Source organism: Erinaceus europaeus, chromosome 2, assembly GCF_950295315.1.
Source record: "Erinaceus europaeus chromosome 2, mEriEur2.1, whole genome shotgun sequence".
Classification (NCBI taxonomy): Eukaryota; Metazoa; Chordata; class Mammalia; order Eulipotyphla; family Erinaceidae; genus Erinaceus; species Erinaceus europaeus.
This window is the reverse complement of record NC_080163.1, coordinates 156,684,331-156,703,457: the sequence shown is the minus strand read 5'-3', so window position 1 is coordinate 156,703,457 and position 19,127 is coordinate 156,684,331. Positions and strand designations below refer to the sequence as shown.

General features: G+C 38.7%; 1 pseudogene; it reads left to right on the top strand.

Moving 5' to 3' along the window:
• Positions 1-276: 276 nt before the first annotated feature.
• On the top strand, positions 277-1,128 carry LOC103127589 (serine/threonine-protein phosphatase 2A catalytic subunit beta isoform-like; annotated as a pseudogene).
• Positions 1,129-19,127: the final 17,999 nt, after the last annotated feature.

Sequence of the window (19,127 nt, the reverse complement as noted above, 5' to 3'; positions counted from 1 at the left end):
CCGAGCGCAGCAGAGCAAGCCAGCAGGCCAAGGCTAGCGCAGTAACCACACATGTAGTTCCCACATGCAGTAACCACACATGTAGTTCCCAGGAGCCAGCGCTGTGAGTGCATATGACCTGGGTGCCAGTGGCCACAGTTCACAGAGTAGTGCGGAGTTCACAGAGCAGCTGAAGGAGTGCAAGCAGTTGTCCTAGTCAAAAGCCTTTGCAAAAAGGCTAAAGAAAACATGGAAGAATCCAATGTGCAAGAAGTTCGATGTCCAATCACCATCTATGGAGATGTACATGGGCAATTTAATGATCTCATGGAACTATTTAGAATTGGAGGCAAATCACCAGATACAAATTGCTTGTTTATGGGAGATTATGTTGACAGAGGATATTATTCAGTTGAAACAGTTACTTTACTTGTAGCTCTTAAGGTTCATTATTAGGAATGTATCACTATTCTTTGAGGAAATGATGAGAGCAGACAGATCACACAAGTATATGGTTTCTATGATGAGGGTTTAAGGAAATATGGAAATAGAAATGTTTGGAAATATTTTACAGATCTGTTTGACTATCTTCCTCTTACTGCCTTGGTGGATGGGCAGATCTTTTGTCTACATGGTGGCCTCTCACCATCCACAGATACAATGGATCACATTAGAGCACTTGATCGCCTACAAGAATTTCCTCATGAGGGTCCAATGTGTGGCTTGCTGTGCTCAGATCCAGACGACCATGGTGGTTGGGGTCTATCTCCTCAAAGAGGAGCTGGTTATCCTTTTGAGCAAGATATTTCTGAGACATTTAACCATGCCAATGTCCTCATGTTGATGTCTAGAGATCACCAGCATGATGGAGGGATCTAACTGGTGCCATGACCGGAACGTAGTAATGATTTTCAGTGCTCCAAACTACTGTTATTGTGGTAACCAAGCTGCAATCATGGAATTTGACTGATACTCTAAAATATTCTTTCTTGCAGTTTGATCCAGTTTCTCACAAAGGTGAGCCACATGTCACTCTTCGTATCCTGTAATGAAATTTTAAACTTGTACAGTATTGCCGTGAACCATATACTGACCTAATGGGAATGAGAAGAGCAACAGTAACTCCAAAGTGTCAGAGAATAGTTAACATTTAAATACTAGTTTTCACACAGGCCAAAAGATGTGCCGTATAAAAATACAAAGCCTATTGTCATCAACAGCAGTGACCACTTTAGAATGAACCAGTTCATTGCATGCTGAATGAAGTGACACTATCGGTCAAGAAATCAGTTTCTTACAGCGGGCTAAGCGCAGGTGGCGCAAAGCACAAAGACCGGCATAAGGATCCCGGTTCGAACCCCGGCTCCCCACCTGCAGGGGAGTCGCTTCACAGGCGGTGAAGCAGGTCTGCAGGTGTCTATCTTTCTCTCCTCCTCTCTGTCTTCCCCTCCCTCTCTCCATTTCTCTCTGTCCTATCCAACAACAACAACAACAATAATAACTACAACAATAAAACAACAAGGGCAACAAAAGGGAAAAAATAAATTAAATAAATATTAAAAAAAAAGAAATCAGTTTCTGGCATAGCACTATTTGTAGCCACTTTTGCTTTCTCTGAGAGACTGCAGATAATAGGATGTAAATATTAACACCTCGTGAATACAATCTAACTTCCTTTTAGCTATCACTTTACTCAGCATGACAGTAGATAAGGATAGCAGCAAACAATCATTGGAGCTTAATGAAAATTTTTATAAATAAGTACCAAAGCCTCCCCTCTACATGTGAGGTTTAAAATCATTTTTGTTTATTTTCCAGGATACCATTTAATTTAATTGTATGATTTTTCTATACTCAGTTTATTTCCCTACTCAAATCTCACCCTCAAATTGTTGTTAGTTACTGTCAGGACCTGGTAAAATGTTTTGAACAGAACTGTTTTCTCCCTCTTATAATATGATGATGTTACTGCACAAGAGCATTGCAGTGTTTTTCATAATAAATTTGTGAACCAAAAAAAATTATATATATATATATATATATATATATACATATATCAGATGACATTTGGGGTATTCATATTGTCATGTTGGAAGAAGCTAAGAAGTCTATTTCAGGTATATTCCAAAGTGCCCATGACTTTACTAATTTTGCCTAAGCCCAATAGCTAACATGTAGGTGGACTGAAAGTATTATCTATAAAGATGGTGTCAGAGTTGGGAATAGGACTAGAAAGCTGGATCAGGGCAAAGAGTAGATCTCAAATATGGGCAAAGTATATAAATACCACTAACTGTAAATTTCATCGATCTGACCTAGGACTCATGTCTGTCCATACTTAGCACAAGCAACCTCCGCTAGTCTGAATTTACATTCCATGGTCATAGCTAAGAACATTCTAGGCCGCACTCTTTTCAGGACCAGTGGCAGAGTATGTTAACCCAGTCTCCCTTTGGAGAATGAGGCAAAGAAACCAAGTTTTCTGTCACCATAAATTAATGCCGTTATCATACTGACCAGTGGAATGGAATTGAGAACCCAGAAATAAGCCCCACACTGATGGACATCTGATCTTTGACAAATGTGACCAGACTATTAAATGTGGGAAGGAAAGTCTCTTCAACAAATGGCGCTGGGAAAATTGGGTTGAAACAGGCAGAATAATGAAACTGAAGCACTATATTTCACCAAAAACAAAAGTAAATTTTAAATGGACAAGGACTCGGATGGTAGACCAGAAACTATCAAATACTTAGAAGAAAATATTGGAAGAACTCTTTCCCATCCAAATTTTATAGGCATTTTCAATGATATGAATCCAATTATAAAGAAGACTAAAACAAAAATAAATCTATGGTACTACATCAAATTAAAAAGCTTCTGCACAACAAAAGAAACCACCATCCAAACAAAGAGATCCCTTACAGAATGGAAGATCTTTACATGCCACACATCAGACAAGAGGCAAATAACCAAAATGTATAAAGAGCTCACCAAACTCAACAACATGAAAACAAGTGACCCCCATCCAAAACTAGGGAGAGGATATGAACAGAATATTTACCAAATAAAATATCCAAAAGGCCAACAAACATATGAAAAAATACTCCAAGTCATTGATTGTCAGAGAAATATAAATAAAACAATGAGATATCACTTCACAGTGGTTGGGAGGTGGCGCAGTGGATAAAGCATTGACTCTCAAGCCTGAGGTTCTGAGTTTAATCTCCAGCAGCATATGTAACAGAGTGATGTCTGGTTCTTTATCTCTCTCTCTCTCCTCCTATCTTTCCTATGAATAAATAAAATCTTTTTAAAAAAAAGATATCACTTCACTGTTGTGACAATGTCATACATCAGAAAAGGTAGCAACAACAAAAACTGGAGAAATTGTGAGAACAAATGAACCCTCCTGCACTGCTAGTGGGAATGTAAATTGGTCCAACCCCTGTGAAAAACAGTCTAGAGAATCCTCACAAGGCTAGAAGTGGACCTACCCTATAACTTTGCAATTCCTCTCCTGGGGATATAGCCTAAGGAACCAAAGACACCCATCCAAAAAGATTTGTGTATACATATGTTCAGAGCAACACAATTTGTAATAGCCAAAACCTGGGAGCAACCCAGGTGTCCAACAAAAGATGAGTGGCTGAGTGATTTGTGGTATATATCCACAATGGAATACTACTCAGCTATTAAAAATGGTGATTTCACCATTTTCAGCAGATCTTGGAGGGAGCTTGAAAAAAATCATGTTAAGTGAAATAAGTCAGAAACAGAAGGATGAATATGGGATGATCTCACTCACAGGCAGATGATGAAAAACAAGATCAGAAGAGAAAACACTAAACAGAACTTCGACTGAAGTTGGTGTATTGTACCAAAGTAAAAGACTCTCGGGAGGGGAAGGGGTTCAGGTCCTGGAACATGAGGGCAGAGGAGAATCTATAAGGGGTTGAATTGTTATGTGGAAAACTGAGAAATATTACACATGTATAAACCACTGTACTTTACTGTTGACTATAAACCAATAATCCCCAATTAATGTCATTAATTACAAATCTTTAACTTGTACTTTCCAGTTTAATTAATGTAAAAGTTAACTTAGGGGTTTTTTTCCACTTTGTTTCATAAGGTAAATAATGATTTAATTCAGATTTTTATATGAACAGAAATCATAAACTCAGGGAAGATATGAACATATAATATTTATACATGTTTATCATATGCAGGTAATATTACAACTAATCATTTAAGTTTGTTTAAAAGAAGAGGAAGAACATATAAAGATTTTGTAGCCTGCATGGAAATCAGCAGGCAGTTAGTTATTCAGGTATAATATTTATAATTGCATTATTAGATTTGAAATGCCTTTAAATTTGAAGAGTCTGGATTTAACTGACAAGGAAACATGTGAGAAGCAATGAAATGGATTGTAAATGTCAGCATCATGTTTGATCATGCCAAGGTGACCTTAAAATACCATCTTATCCACTTTAATTTAACAAGGCTGATTTCCTAAAATATCAAATATTTGATATAACCAAGAATATATATTGAACTACCGGAACAAATAGCTAGAAGATATTTCAGTTGTCTCACTTGAAAAAGCAAGATGTAGGCAAACTCTTCTCAACATGAATTGGGGGTTGGGGGGAGGTAGTGCTTTTTAAGTGGAAATTTTTATCTTTCTTCTTCATTGAAAGCTAGGAGAATCAAGCTCACCCAAACATGAAGAACATTTTCCTTTACAAGATTTAATCTTAGGAGTCCTGTCCCCTCAAAGGCATATGCCATCAGCATGTTCTTATTCTATTCACATTTCCATTCCTCCTTTTTTTAAAATGCAATTTCTCTGGCAAGAATTGACACATTAAATCACTACAATCTTAATGAACAAGCATTAATCAAATTACTTTCTTCTCTGCAATGATAGGCTGAACCTGTGGAAATGGAATCAAGAAGCTAAAAATAAATACTTTTGAAATTACAATTTATTGACAACTAATACCTTACCAGCTACTGTAGGGTTTTATCTTAACCAGATATTGTTGGAATCTCTACTTCTTACAGCTTGTGAATGGAGAGATTTTGCCCATTTTGCAAAGGAGGAAAATTAGAGAATTATAGCAACTTGCTCAGTCATACTGCTTCTAAGTGGAGGAATAGGGATTTGAGTCCACATCTCGCTACAGTGGACCAATACCTGGTCTGTATGTGCACAAAAAGTTAAGTGCAGCCAAATTAACTAGAGAACACTAAAGATAAATTTCTCCTTGTACAATCATTTTCCTAAAGAAAAATCTAGTTGGGACACCAACCCTTATCAGCTAACCTCACCCCTGGTTTTTTCTTTTGTTGTTTTGTTTTGTTTTTTTAAAGACAAAATTGCAATATATTTAAATCAAATTATACCCATTAATGATAATGAATTGATATGATTTGTCTTTGATATATGACAGAAGTCATAAATTAATTTAATGGATTAATGTAGCATAGTTTCATACTAAATTATATTACCTTCATGGAAAGAATGACTATAAACTATTTCTAAGTTTATTCTATGGTACACAAGAAAAATATCAGTCACTTAAAAGTATTTTAGACATACTTAAAATTATTTACAATAATTTGAAAGCATTATTTTACAGCAGTAGAGTAGTACGTAAAATTATTAATACTTAAATATCCAATAACAGAAGACACAACCATATCTAAAGAAATCAATAAAAATTCCCAAATACCTAGAAAACTTCTGCTGAGGAAATTTTTTTTTTTTAAAAAAAAAGGTCATTATTAGATAAAGGCATTTTTTTTTTAAGTTGGGTTCAAGCATTAAGAATTTCTTATGGGGGTGGGGCTCCACGGTAGTACCCCAGGATAAGAGCACGTGGCACCAGTCACAAGAACCAGCATTAGAATCCTGGTTGATCCCTGGCTCCCTGCTTGCAGTGGGAGTGGCTTCACAAGCGGTGAAGCAGGTCTGCCATGTCTTATCTTTCTCTCCTCCTCTCTATCTTTCCCCTCTTCTTTCAATTTCTCTCTGTCCTACCCAACAACTACAATAATAACTATAACAACAATAACTACAAGGGCAACAAAATGGGGAAAATGGCTTCCAGGAGCAGAGGATTCGTAGTGCAGGCACGGAGCCCCAGCGATAACCCTGGAGGCAAAAAAATAATAATAATAACTTCTTATAAAAATCATTTCTAGGAGTCGGTAGCACAGCGGGTTAAGCACACGTGGCACTAAGCGCAAGGATCTGCGGAAGGATACAGGTTTGAGCCTCCAGTTTCCCAACTGCAGGGTAGTCGCTTCACAGGCCGTGAAGCAGGTCTGCAGGTGTCTATCTTTCCCCCTCTCTGTCTTCCCCTGCTCTCTCCATTTCTCTCTGTCCTATCCAACAATGATGACATCAATAACAACAATAATAAAACAAGGACAACAAAAAAGGAATAAATAAATATTTTTTAAAAACCATTCCCAAGGGGCCAGGCTGTGGTGCACCTGGTTAAGCGCACACATTACAGTGCACAAGGACCCACATTCAAGCACCTGGTCCCCACCTGCAGGGGGTAATCTTCACAGTGGTCAAGCAGGTCTGCAGGTGTCTCTCTGTCTCTCTTCCACACTATTTCCCCCCTCCCCTCACAATTTCTCTGTCTTTATTCAAAATAAATAAAGATTTAAAAAAAAAATTTAAACATTCCTCTGGGGTCTCTGAACTTCAGTTATTAGGACAGTTCATTCTTTACACAGGTGAAGAATCCACATTTCCCCCCACCAGAAAAACAAAGAAGCAGAGATATGAGATTTTTGAGAATTTTTTAAAATATTTATTTATTCCCTTTTGTTGCCCTTGTTGTTGTTTTTTTGTTGTTGTTATTGTTGTTCTTGATGTCGTCATTGTTGGATAGGACAGAGAGAAATCGAGAGAGGAGGGGAAGACAGACAGGGGGAGAGAAAGATAGACACCTGCAGACCTGCTTCACCTCCTGTGAAGCGACTCCCCTGCAGGTGGGGAGCCGCGGGCTCAAACCGGGATCCTTACACTGGTCCCTGCGCTTTGCACCACATACGCTTAACCCACTGTGCTACCGCCGGACCCCCCCTTTTGAGAATTTTTTATACTTTGCAAAGAACCCCAACGATCAACAACTGGGGAAAGGAGAACGAAGAAGCAGGTTTGGAGATAGAAAAGTTAAACAGCAATTCAAATTCATTATAGGGAGACAATATCATGAGGAATTCTGGATTTACAGTCCATCATATTATCCCACAGTGCATTGAAATGCTATATATACTTACATAACTTGTCATTACATGTGAGCTGCCCTGGGAAGCGCAAAGTATCTCACTGAAGCTGAGGAAAACTGAGAATTGTAGACTATCTCCTGAGAGCACCCTCAATAACTAGGGAAACATACACAGCATGAAGAATGACAATATTCATTATAGCTCTGTCTGCACTGCCCAGACCCACTTCTCCCCATTTGTTCCAGGAATTGCTCCTCCTGGATTCTAGTGGGTTTCTCTGTGGGAAAATTTAAAAACAAAAATCAACAGGATGATCTACAGACTCCACTCCTGCCGCTTGCCTTTAAACAATAAGGATGCTCATCATCTGTCTCCTCCACTGTCCATTCTTGATTATCCTTACCCTTGACACCATCTATTCTGATCTCATGGTCCTCCTCTTGGTAGGACACAGACCCTCACCTGTTAGGACTCTAAGCTTCGGGTCACTATGGCTTTCTAAGAAAAGGATTGATGCATTTGTTCACTCAGCATTACAGTTTGACAAAGGAGTTACAAGTGACCTCCACATATATTCAAAGAACAACATAACATGAATTCAAAACAATGCATATAGCCTTATATCCATAACCGCACTCTTCACAATAGCCAAAATGTTTAATCAACCTAAATGCCCATGAGTGAATTACTGAGTAAGTTATGGGATGTATATTCAATTGAATACTAACATGCAATTTAAAAAGATGAGACTGTTTCACACAAAAGGGATGGCACTGGAGGTGATTATGGTAAGTGAAATAAAAGAGTGTAAAAAAGCAACTACCAGAAGCTGTATTTCTCTCCTCTCCTATCCTGGGTCAACTAGGAATACCAAGGGAGACCACCTGGGACCGCAACAAGACAGGACTGGAACATCTTCATGAACCCACCAAATCACCATTGAGTGCAAACATGTGTGGTGCATGGACAGAGGAGAACCTAGGGAGAGATTAAGTGGCTGGTAATAGTCCGGCAGTTTACCACTTGGGACACCACATCCAGTCTGTTTCCACCAACAAAAAAAAAGGCTGAAGGAAGGAGAGGACTATCCTCAGATTCACCAAATGAAACTGTGAGTTTCCATTGCTACTGCCCTCAGGATCTGAAGCAGCAGTGGGGAGGCACTGTGCTGACACCAGGGGACAGAGAACTAACCAGGAAACTCAGGAGATCTATACCTCAGTGGCCTAGCAGTGGGACTGTGAGAGTCTCTTTGCATAACTACTAGATTATCTCTGTCCCATCCTGTTTTATCTATTGGTCAGAAGTCAGTGATTAAGCTAAGAAGTCTACTTATAGTTTAAAAGCCCTCAGGCTCCTATAGCCTACAGGGAAGAAAAAGAACAAAGGAGGCTTTTAAAGTCACTGAGCTCCAACTCAGGGATTAAAATAATGTTGAAACAACTGTTAATTTCCACAACTGTGAACCCTTTAACTACCTTCCTTAGACACAAGTCAATCCAGGTAAGAGAGATCAGTAATTTGAAATGTACTGAGAGAAGAATCTCATAACATATTATATAAAATGGTTAAACCAACAAGAAGAAATATTGGAGACATGAACCAGGACAAGAATCCAGCTAAAAGCCCCCCAAAGGCTGAACCACAAAATAATGAGGTCGACATCCAAACACTAGTTAAGGAAATAATCACAGGAGTGAGTAAAGAGCTTGAAAGAATTGTCACCAGAAATGCAGAAACAACAAATGAGACTCTGGAAGAAAACACTAATTACCTCAAGGTTATTATAGAGCTGAAATCTGCAATAGCTGAGCTAAGAACACAACTAGCTGGACAAGTTAAAACAGTATCAGAACAGGATAACAAAATAATTGAACTCCAGAAAACATTAAAGGGCTGAGAGACTAGAATAAATGAGGCTGAAGATTAGCAAGATTGAGGATGAATTAGAGACAACTAAAAAAGAAGAGATCTCAAAAAGAGAGTAAGAGACTCTGAAAACAATAACAGAGACCTATGAGATGACTTCAGAAGAAATAACGTATGCATTATTGGCTTACCAGAGGAAGAAAGAGAGGGAGGGGAAGAAAGAATTCTTCAGGACAAAATAGCTGAGAACTTCTCTAGTCTAGACAACATAAAAGACATAAAGGTTCAGAAAGCCCAGAGGGTCCCAAACAGAATTAACCCAGACTTAAAGACACCAAGACACATCATATTTACAATGGAAAGGAATAAGTATAAAGAAAGGATCCTGAAGGCTACAAGAGAAAAACAAAGGAAAACCCAGATTAGCAGCAGACTTCTCCACACAAACACTACAGGCCAGAAGAGAATGGAAAGATATCTATCGAGTGCTCAATGAGAAAGGCTTTCAACCAAGACTACTGTATCCTGCTAGATTGTCATTCAGACTAGATGGAGGCATAAAAACTTTCTCAGACAAGAAACAGTTGAAAGAATCAACTATCACCAAGCCTGCCCTGAAAGAAGTTCTGAAAGGTCTCTTGTACACAGTCAGACTACCATAAATAGGTCATATATATCAGAACACTCTAAAACTCTACAAGAATGGTGTTAAAATGTCTTCAATTTTTGATATCAATAAATGTCAATGGCTTTAATTCACCTATTAAAAGGCATAGAGTAGGAAGATGGATCAGAAAACACAACCCTACAAGATGCTGTCTACAGGAAACATACCTAACTCCACAAGACAAACACAGAATCAAAGTGAAAGGATGGAAAACTATCATGCAAGCCAATGGCCCACAAAAAAGGCAGGAACAGCTAATCTCATAACTGACATAATAGACTTTAAAATAAATAAAATTTAAAAAGATAAGGATGGACAGAACTTAATGCTCAGTGGATCAGTCAGTCGAGAGGACTTAACAATTAACAATTATTAACATTTATGTACCCAATGAGAAGCCATCTAAATATATCAAACATCTACTGAAATAGCTACAACAATATATTAATAGCAATACAGTCATAGTAGGGGACTTCAACACCCCACTCTCTCAACTTGACAGATCATTCAGACAGAAAATCAATAAAGACAGGAGGGATCTAAATGAGGAGATAGATAAACTAGAACTATTGAACATTTTCAGAGTCATTCATCCCAAGAAACTAGAATACACATTTTACTCAAGTCCACATGAGTCATTCTCAAGGATAGACCATATGTTAGGCCACAAAAACAGCATCAGCAGATTCAAGACCATTGAAATTATCCCAAGCATCTTCTCAGACCACAGTGGAATTAAACTAACACTGAACAATCAACTAAAGATTAGTAATAGTCCCAAAATGTGGAAGCTCAGCAATATACTACTTAAAAACTACTGGATCAAAGAGTAAATAAATAAAGGAAGAAATCAAAATGTTTTCAGAGTTCAATGAAAATGAAGACACAAGCTATCAAAATATATAGGACAAGCTAAGGCAGTACTGAGAGGGAAATTCATAATCATACAAGCACACATTAGGAAACAAGAAAAAGCACAAATAAAAAGCCTGATTGCACATCTTAAAGACCTAGAAGAAGTAGGACAATGGAACCCTAAGTCAACCAGAAGCACAGAAATAACTAAAGTTAGGGCAGAAATCAATAACATTGAAAATAAGAAAACCATACAAAAGACCAACAAAAGTAAATGTTGGTTCTTTGAAAGAGTGAACAAAATTCACAAACCTTTAGCCATACTCACAAAACAAAAAAGGGAGAAGACCCAAATAAATTGGATCATAAATGAAAGAGGAAATATCACAATAGACACTGCAGAAATTCAACATATCATGCAAGGCTTCTATGAACAACTAACTATATGCCACCAAGCTAGAGAACCTGGAAGAAATGGAGGATTTCCTAGATACATACCAACTTCCAAAATTAAATAAAGGGGAACTAAATGATATGAACAGGCCCATCACAGCTAATGAAATTTAAACAATTATCAAAAACCTCACCAAAAATAAAAGTCCTGCACCAGATGGTTTTTCAAATGAATTCTACAAAACCTTCAAAAAAAGAACTAATGCCTCTACTTTTAAAAGTCTTCCAGAAGATTTAAGAAACTTAAAGACTCCCTTCTGGCTTCTATGAAGCCAACATCACTTTTATACCAAAAGAAGACAAGGACACAACCAAAAAAGAAAACTAGGGAGTCAAGTGGTAGTGCAGCGGGTTAAGTGCATGTGGCGCAAAGCACAAGGACCAGCGTAAGGATCCCGGTTCGAGCCCCCGGCTCCTCACCTGCAGGGGAGTCGCTTTACAGGCGGTGAAGCAGGTCTGCAAGTGTCTGTCTTTCTCTCCCCCTCTCTGTCTTCCCCTCCTCTCTCCATTTCTCTCTGTCCTATCCAACATCAATGACATCAACAACAATAAGAACTACAACAATAAAACAACAAGGGCAACAAAAGGGAATAAATAAATAAATATTTTTTTAAAAAAAGAAAACTACACACCAATATCTGATGAACATAAATGCTAAAATATTGAACAAAATTCTAGCCAACCGGATACAGCAGTATATTAAAAAGATTGTTCATCATGACCAAGTGGGGTTTATCCCAGGGTTGCAAGATTGATTTAATATACATAAATCAATCAACGTGATCCACCACATCAATAAAAGCAAGACAAAAAACCACCACATGGTCATAACAGATGCAGAGAAAGCCTTTGACAAAATACAACATCCCTTGATAATCAAAACACTACAAAAAAGGGGAATAGATGGGAAAGTCCTGATAGTGGAGTCTATATATAGCAAAGCTACAGTCAACATCATACTCAACAGTGAAAAACTGGAAGCATATCCCCTCAGATCATGTACTAGAGAGGGCTGGCCACTATCACCATTACTATTCAACATAGTGTTGGAAGTTCTTGCCATAGCAATCAGGCAGGAGCAAGGAACTGAAGGCATACAGATTGGAAGAGAAAAAGTCAAACTCTCCCTATTTGCAGATGACATGATAGTATACATAGAAAAACCTAAGAAACCCAGCAAGAAGCTTTTGGAAATCAGCAGGCAATACAGTAAGATGTTAGCCTCCATAATTAACATTCAAAAGACAGTGGCATTCCTCTATGCAAACACTAAGTTAGAAAAAGTTGAAATCCAGAAATCAATTCCTTTTACTATAGCAATAAAAACAATAAAATATCTAGGAACAAATCTAACCAAAGAAGTGAAAGATTTGTATACTGAAAATTATGAGTCACTACTCAAGGAAATTGAAAAAGACACAAAGAAGTGGAAAGATATCCCATGTTCATGGGTTGGAAGAATTAACATCATCAAAATGAATATACTACACAGAGCCATCTACAAATTCAATGCTATCCCCATCAAGATTCCAACCACATTTTTTAGGAGAATAGAACAAATGCTACAAATGTTTATATGGAACCAGAAAAGATCTAGAACTGCCAAAATAGTCTTGAGAAGAAAGAACAGAACTGGAGGCATCACACTCCCAGATCTCAAATTGTATTATAGGGCCATTGTCATCAAACTGCTTAGTACTGAACATGAATAGACACACTGACCAGTAGAGTAGAATTGAGAGCCCAGAAGTAAGCCCCCACACTGATGGACATCTAATCTTTGACAAAGGTTCCCAGATTATTAAATGGGGAAAGCAGAGTCTCTTCGACAAATGGTGTTGGAAAAAATGCATTCAAACATGCAGAAGAATGAAACTGAACCACTATATTTCACCAAATACAAAAGTATATTCCAAGTGGATCAAGCACTTGGATGTTAGACCAGAAACTATCATGTGCTTAGAGAAAAATATTGGCGGAACTCTTTTCTGCATAATTTTTAAAGACATCTTCAATGAAATGAATCCAATTATAAAGAAGACTAAGGCAAGCATAAACCTATGTGACTACATCAAATTAAAAAGCTTCTTTACAGCAAAAGAAACCACTACCCAAACAAAGAGACCCCTCACAGAATGGGAGATGATCTTTACATGCCATACATCAGACAAGAGAATAATAGCCAAAATATATAAAGAGTTTGCCAAACTCAACAACAAGAAAACAAATAACCTCATCCAAAAATGGGGAGAGGACATGGACAGAATATTCACCACAGAAGAGATCCAAAAGGCTGAGAAACACATGAAAAAAGTGCTCCAAGTTTTTGATTGTCAGAGAAATGCAAATAAAGACAACAATGAGATACCACTTCACTCTTGTGAGAATGTCATACATTACAAAAGGTAACAGCAACAAATGCTGGAGAGGTTGTGGGATCAAAGGAACCATTCTGCGCTGCTGGTGGGAATGTCAGTTGGTCCAACCTCTGTGGAGAACAGTCTGGAGAACTCTCACAAGGCTAGAAATGGACCTATCCTATGATCCTGCAATTCCTCTCCTGGGGATATATCCTAAAGAACCTAACATACCCATCCAAAAAGATCTGTATACACATATGTTCTTGGCAGCATAATTTGTAATAGCCCAAACCTGGAAGCAACCCAGGTTTCCAACAACAGATGAGTGGCTGAGCAAGTTGTGGTATATATACACAATAGAATACTACTCAGCTATCAAAAATGGTGACTTCACCATTTTCAACCCATCTTGCATGGACCTTGAAAAATTCATGTTAAGTGAAATAAGTCAGAAACAGAAGGATGAATATGGGATGATCTCACTTTCAGGCAGAAGTTGAAAAACAAGATCAGAAAAGAAAACACAAGTAGAACCTGAACTGGGACTGGAGTAGTGCACCAAAGTAAAAGACTCTGGGGTGGGTGGGTGGGTGAGTGGGGGGAGAATACCGGTCCAAGAAGGGTGACAGAGGACCTAGTGGGGGTTGTTATATGGAAGACTGAGAAATGTTATGCATGTACAAACTATTGTATTTACCTTTAAATGTAAAACATTAATTCCCCAATAAAGAAATTTAAAAAAGCAACTACCATATTATTTCATACGTATATGGAATAAAGAAAGCAAATGAACTTTCAATAAAAATAGTAACAAATTTCTATCTTAGATTTTGTGGGAAATATGGTGGTTAAGGAGCAGAGGTGGGGGGGAACTTTGATGGTGGTGCACTGAGTTGTACACATAGACACAGATATGAAACTATACTTCTGAAATCTTAAATTATATAAATCAATGTTAAATTATCAATAATAGATCTCTTTTACAAAAGATATCTCCATATATTGACTCTCTTAAAAGCTTAGTCCAGGGAAAACAAAAGCAGTTGCATAGCTATATGCAAATAAAATAAAATATAAAATACAATAAAATATAAAAGCAGTGGCATAGATATATGCAAATAATATCAAAGGACATAAAATATGATGATGGTGTGTATTATAGAGCAAATCCTAACAAATGGATTTTTCAAAGCTAACCCAACTTCCAAACAATATGATTATTGAAATAACTATTGTCTTCTTAAACCCTAAGACAACAGGAATCTCCCACTTCCTCTATACAGCCTATGCTTCTCACAATCCTGGAATCTCTGGGGTGGGGCTCACTTCCCTGCATGTTTCTCTCAAGTCATATCAAATGAGATTGCATTCTCTGATTCTAACCTAATCAATGCAATGAGTACCATCTCAGCATGCTTCACCTCAGATTGTGTACAGAGACATTAGTCATGGAATGCCAACCCTTCACCCTCATAACTTGGGTGAGACCTTTCCTTTCGTGGCATTCTCTAATTCCATTCCAGGAGGTTCATTTCCTAACAAAGTCCCAAAACCTAGATATAGGCCAGGTCCTGTTAGAGCATATGTTCACATGTATCCATAAGTTAGGGCAAAATATATACCTGAAAGCAAAATTACACAGTAGAATTTAGTGAGTCAGTATCAAGTTCATAATGAAATAGCGTCCACTTAGACTTAGATACCCTCCTCACCTACCTCCTATTACAGTTCTCTCACTCACTCCAAAGCTAACCTTATCAAAGCAAAAGCTGAATAAGGGCAAGATACTGCATACTTTAATGATGACTCTTTAGTCACTATCAGGCCATTCCACCAGCTGGGGCCCTAGTCAGGGAATCCTGAAATTCCTAAACAGACTAGATGGGCCTAGAACTCGAATAAATTCCTCTCTCCATTGATATCGGTCATTTCTATCAGGACCAACAAAATAGACCGCTTTGTGGGCCCCCATAGGACCTTGCCCTCAACATGGATCAACAATGGTAGAGAATGTTCCATCCTCCGAAGGGAAGATGGACAAGATACTCTATGCTACACCTGAGGAAGATGGGTCAATACTGGGGCAACATGCTATGTTCCTACTAATGACCACAGAATGTGAGCTCAGATCTACAGGGATGCAGAGGTCACACAGGCTCCTAAGCTAATGATGGGCTCCAGATCACATCAAATTGATGGGGTTTATAGTCAACAATATTTATACCCCTTTCCCATATTAGGGAGCTACTCTCTTTCCTGATCCAGCTTTCTGGTCCTTTTCCCAGCCATGACATCATCTCCCCAGACAATAACTTGGATCCACCTACATATCATATTTCAGGCTCAGGGGGAAAAAAAATTAAAAAAGAACACTAGTATAGCTACAGGCCCTTTGAAATATAACTAAAATATGCCTACTAGCTATCAACAAAATTGAGACCTCTCAACTCTCCATCTGCACTATTCCAGCCTTTAGGTCCATGATTGTTCAACAATTTGTTCGGCTTTGTATGTTAACTCTCTTTTCAGCCAACAGGTTCCAGATGCTAGCAAGATGTGACCAGACTTCCCCGGACAGACAACTCCACCAATGTGCCTTGGAGCTCCACTTCCCCAGAGCCCTGCCCCACTAGGGAAAGAGAGAGACAGGTTGGGAGTATGAATCAACCTGTCAATCCAACAACACACCCATGTTCAGCGGGGAAGCAATTACATAAGCCAGACCTTCAACCTTCTGCATCCCACAATGATCTTGGGTCCATAATCCCAGAGAGGTAAAGAATAGGAAAGCTATCATGAGAGGGGATGGGATATAAAGGTCTGGTGGTGGGAATTTTGTGGAGTTGTACCCCTCTTATCCTATGGTTTGGCCAATGCTTCCTTTTTTATAAATAAAAAATTTAAAAAGAGAGAGAGATCTCCAGGGGCTGGAGATAGCTAGCCAGGAAGAGTATACATGTTAGTGTGCACAAGTACACATATTTGAACCCCAGCCACCACATGGGAATACCATAGAGTAAGAAGGCATCACAGGAGCCAGGCAGTGATGCACCTGATTAAGCACACACACTACAATGTGCAGCAATGAAGTTCAAGTCCCTGGTCCCGACCCACAGGAGGAAAGCTTCACAAGTGGTGAAGCAGTGCTGTAGGTATCTCTGTCTCTCTCACTCACTATCTGTCTCTAGCCAGGGAGAGAAAGAGAGAGAAAGGAGAGAAGAGGAGACGAAGAAAGAGAGAAGGAATAAAAGAAAGAGAGAGATATATAGAAAAAGAAAAAAGGTATCACAAAGCAATATAGCAGTGCTATGGTGTCTCTCTCTGTCTCTCACTCTCTCTCTCTATCTGGAAGAGAAGGGAGAAAGACTGCACTGGAAGCAGTGGAATAATGCAAAAGCAAAACCCCAACAAAGTCCTGGAAGACAGAGAAAGAGAAAAAGACCTCCTAGTGGATCACCTGGGTGCCATGTTCATTTCACTATACCTTTAATGAGAAAGCAGTCCTACCTTGCCCCCACTAAGATAGTAACTCATTTCCTTGTCTCATATTCTCTGGCAAACAAAGACCTTGCACTACCTGGATAGAAGCTATATCATACAGTTCAGTGGGCCTGTTGGCCTGTCTTTTTCCCCACCACCAAGAGGTCTTGCCAAGTTGTCTGGTTGCAGAAATGCTTGCTGCAGGGACACTTGCTGTTCTGAACACTGCTCAGATTCAACAACTTTTTGTGACAGCTATAGTATGGGCCATAACAGCATTCCCAGGTGTGGGACAGAATGCTCCAGTTTCCAAAGGAGTCTACAAGACACCTTACTTCCTCTTTCATGATCTCAAGGAATAATTTGAAAATACAATACTGTGTCCCATATCTTAGAAGGGGGTCACTATCATTCCTTTGATCCCTGAACCCCTAAAAACTTTATTGATGTGGCAAGTCCCCGAATCTTTACAGGATTTTTATCTCTTATGCTCTGGAATGCATTCTCCATTAGCCTACTTAGTTCTTTGTCAGCTGATCCAATTAGTCTACTGCCATCAATGCAGTTGATCAATGTGCTATTCTGTAGGATGCTCAAATGGTCAAGATCTTTTTAGATAATGTTATGACAGAACCAAGAGAGCTAATTAGCCTTGGAACAAAAACCATAAATGTAGTTTTTGCCTATCGTCAATTCAATAAACACAGGAGGGGAGCCAGGGGCTTGAACCGGGATCCTTATGCCGGTCCTTGTGCTTAACACCACCTGCACTTAACCCACTGCGCTACCGCCCAATTCCCAGTATTCCTCATTTTTCAGCTCCTGAATGGTGACACTGATTTCCATAATCGCCTCATTCTGAGATGTGCTATTATATTTTTGGCTGCCAACTTGGCTGAAGATAGAGAGGGAAGCATTGTCCATATCACTCCTCTCATAATATCAGTCTATGCCACAGAATAGAGACCCAACTGCCAATGTGTTCATGTCAGGCACCAGAGAAATATCCACTGGTAGGTCCTCAGATGAAATGAGTTTCACTGGCTTGGACCCCACATGTCTCCATTTTAAAAGACCAAGATTATGCTGTAGTTCTCTGAATATCAACTTAGATTCTAAGTCCAAAATGCATCTCAAAATGCTTAGGATTCTTCCTTTTCCACAATTAATAGTCAACCTGGTAGTTGTAAGTCCATTCTGAAAAATACTAAAAGAGTGGGCTAGGTGGTGGCATACATATTACCATACTCAAAGATGTGGGTTCAAGCCCATGATCCCCAGTGTTGGGGGTGAGGGGGGTTGTTAGAACTTCACAATCAGTGAAGCAGTGCTATCGGTATCTCCGTCTCTCTCTCTCACTTTCAATCTCCCCCTCCTCTCTTAATTTCTCTTATCAAATAAAACAAACAGAAAAAATTGTTTAAAAAATAGGAAGAAAGGGAAAAACATGGACACCAGGAGCAGTGGATTTGTCATGCAGCCACTTAGCCCTAGCCATAACCCTGGTGGCAAGAAAAGAAGAAAACAAAAAAGAAAAAGAGAAATTTTGAAGGAATCATTACTGTATTTATTTGCTAAGGTATTTCAGGGCCTTTTTTGTTTTTTTTGAGTCTTACCCTGTCATTCAGTCTGTGAATTCTTGGTTTCAAAACTGGCTCACAACTTGAAATGGAGCCAAAAATTCTTTTTTAATTGGGGTTACTAACTTTATTCATTGATGATTTTTTTTCTGGTGTTCCAAGTAGCACTTGATTTGATTGCATATCCATTTTGTATTAGGAATGTCTTATTTTATTACCATCTCCCCTTCTTTCATGACCCATTCTCTGCCACCATTTCAACTCTGCTATTTACTGTGACAAGTATACCCACCTGGCACCTAGAAATAATAGTCATCTAACACTGTTGTTTTAGTTCCAACTGCCCCCCATACTTTTCAAACATCAAATGCATGGCATATTCCTTTCTACTCAAATGCATGGCATATTCCTTTCCACCCCACATCATGACTAGTAAGAGTCTAGCAATTGTACCTTCCACATTGTGTCACAGCTTACCTATACTCCAAGAATCACCAGTGATATTGTAGGGTACCATATATAGAAAATTCACAACACAGTCAAAACTTATGGATAAGACAGAATTCAGTAACATGCTTTCTTTAAAGCGGAATACTGACTCAGGAGTATCTGAAGGAGGCTTCT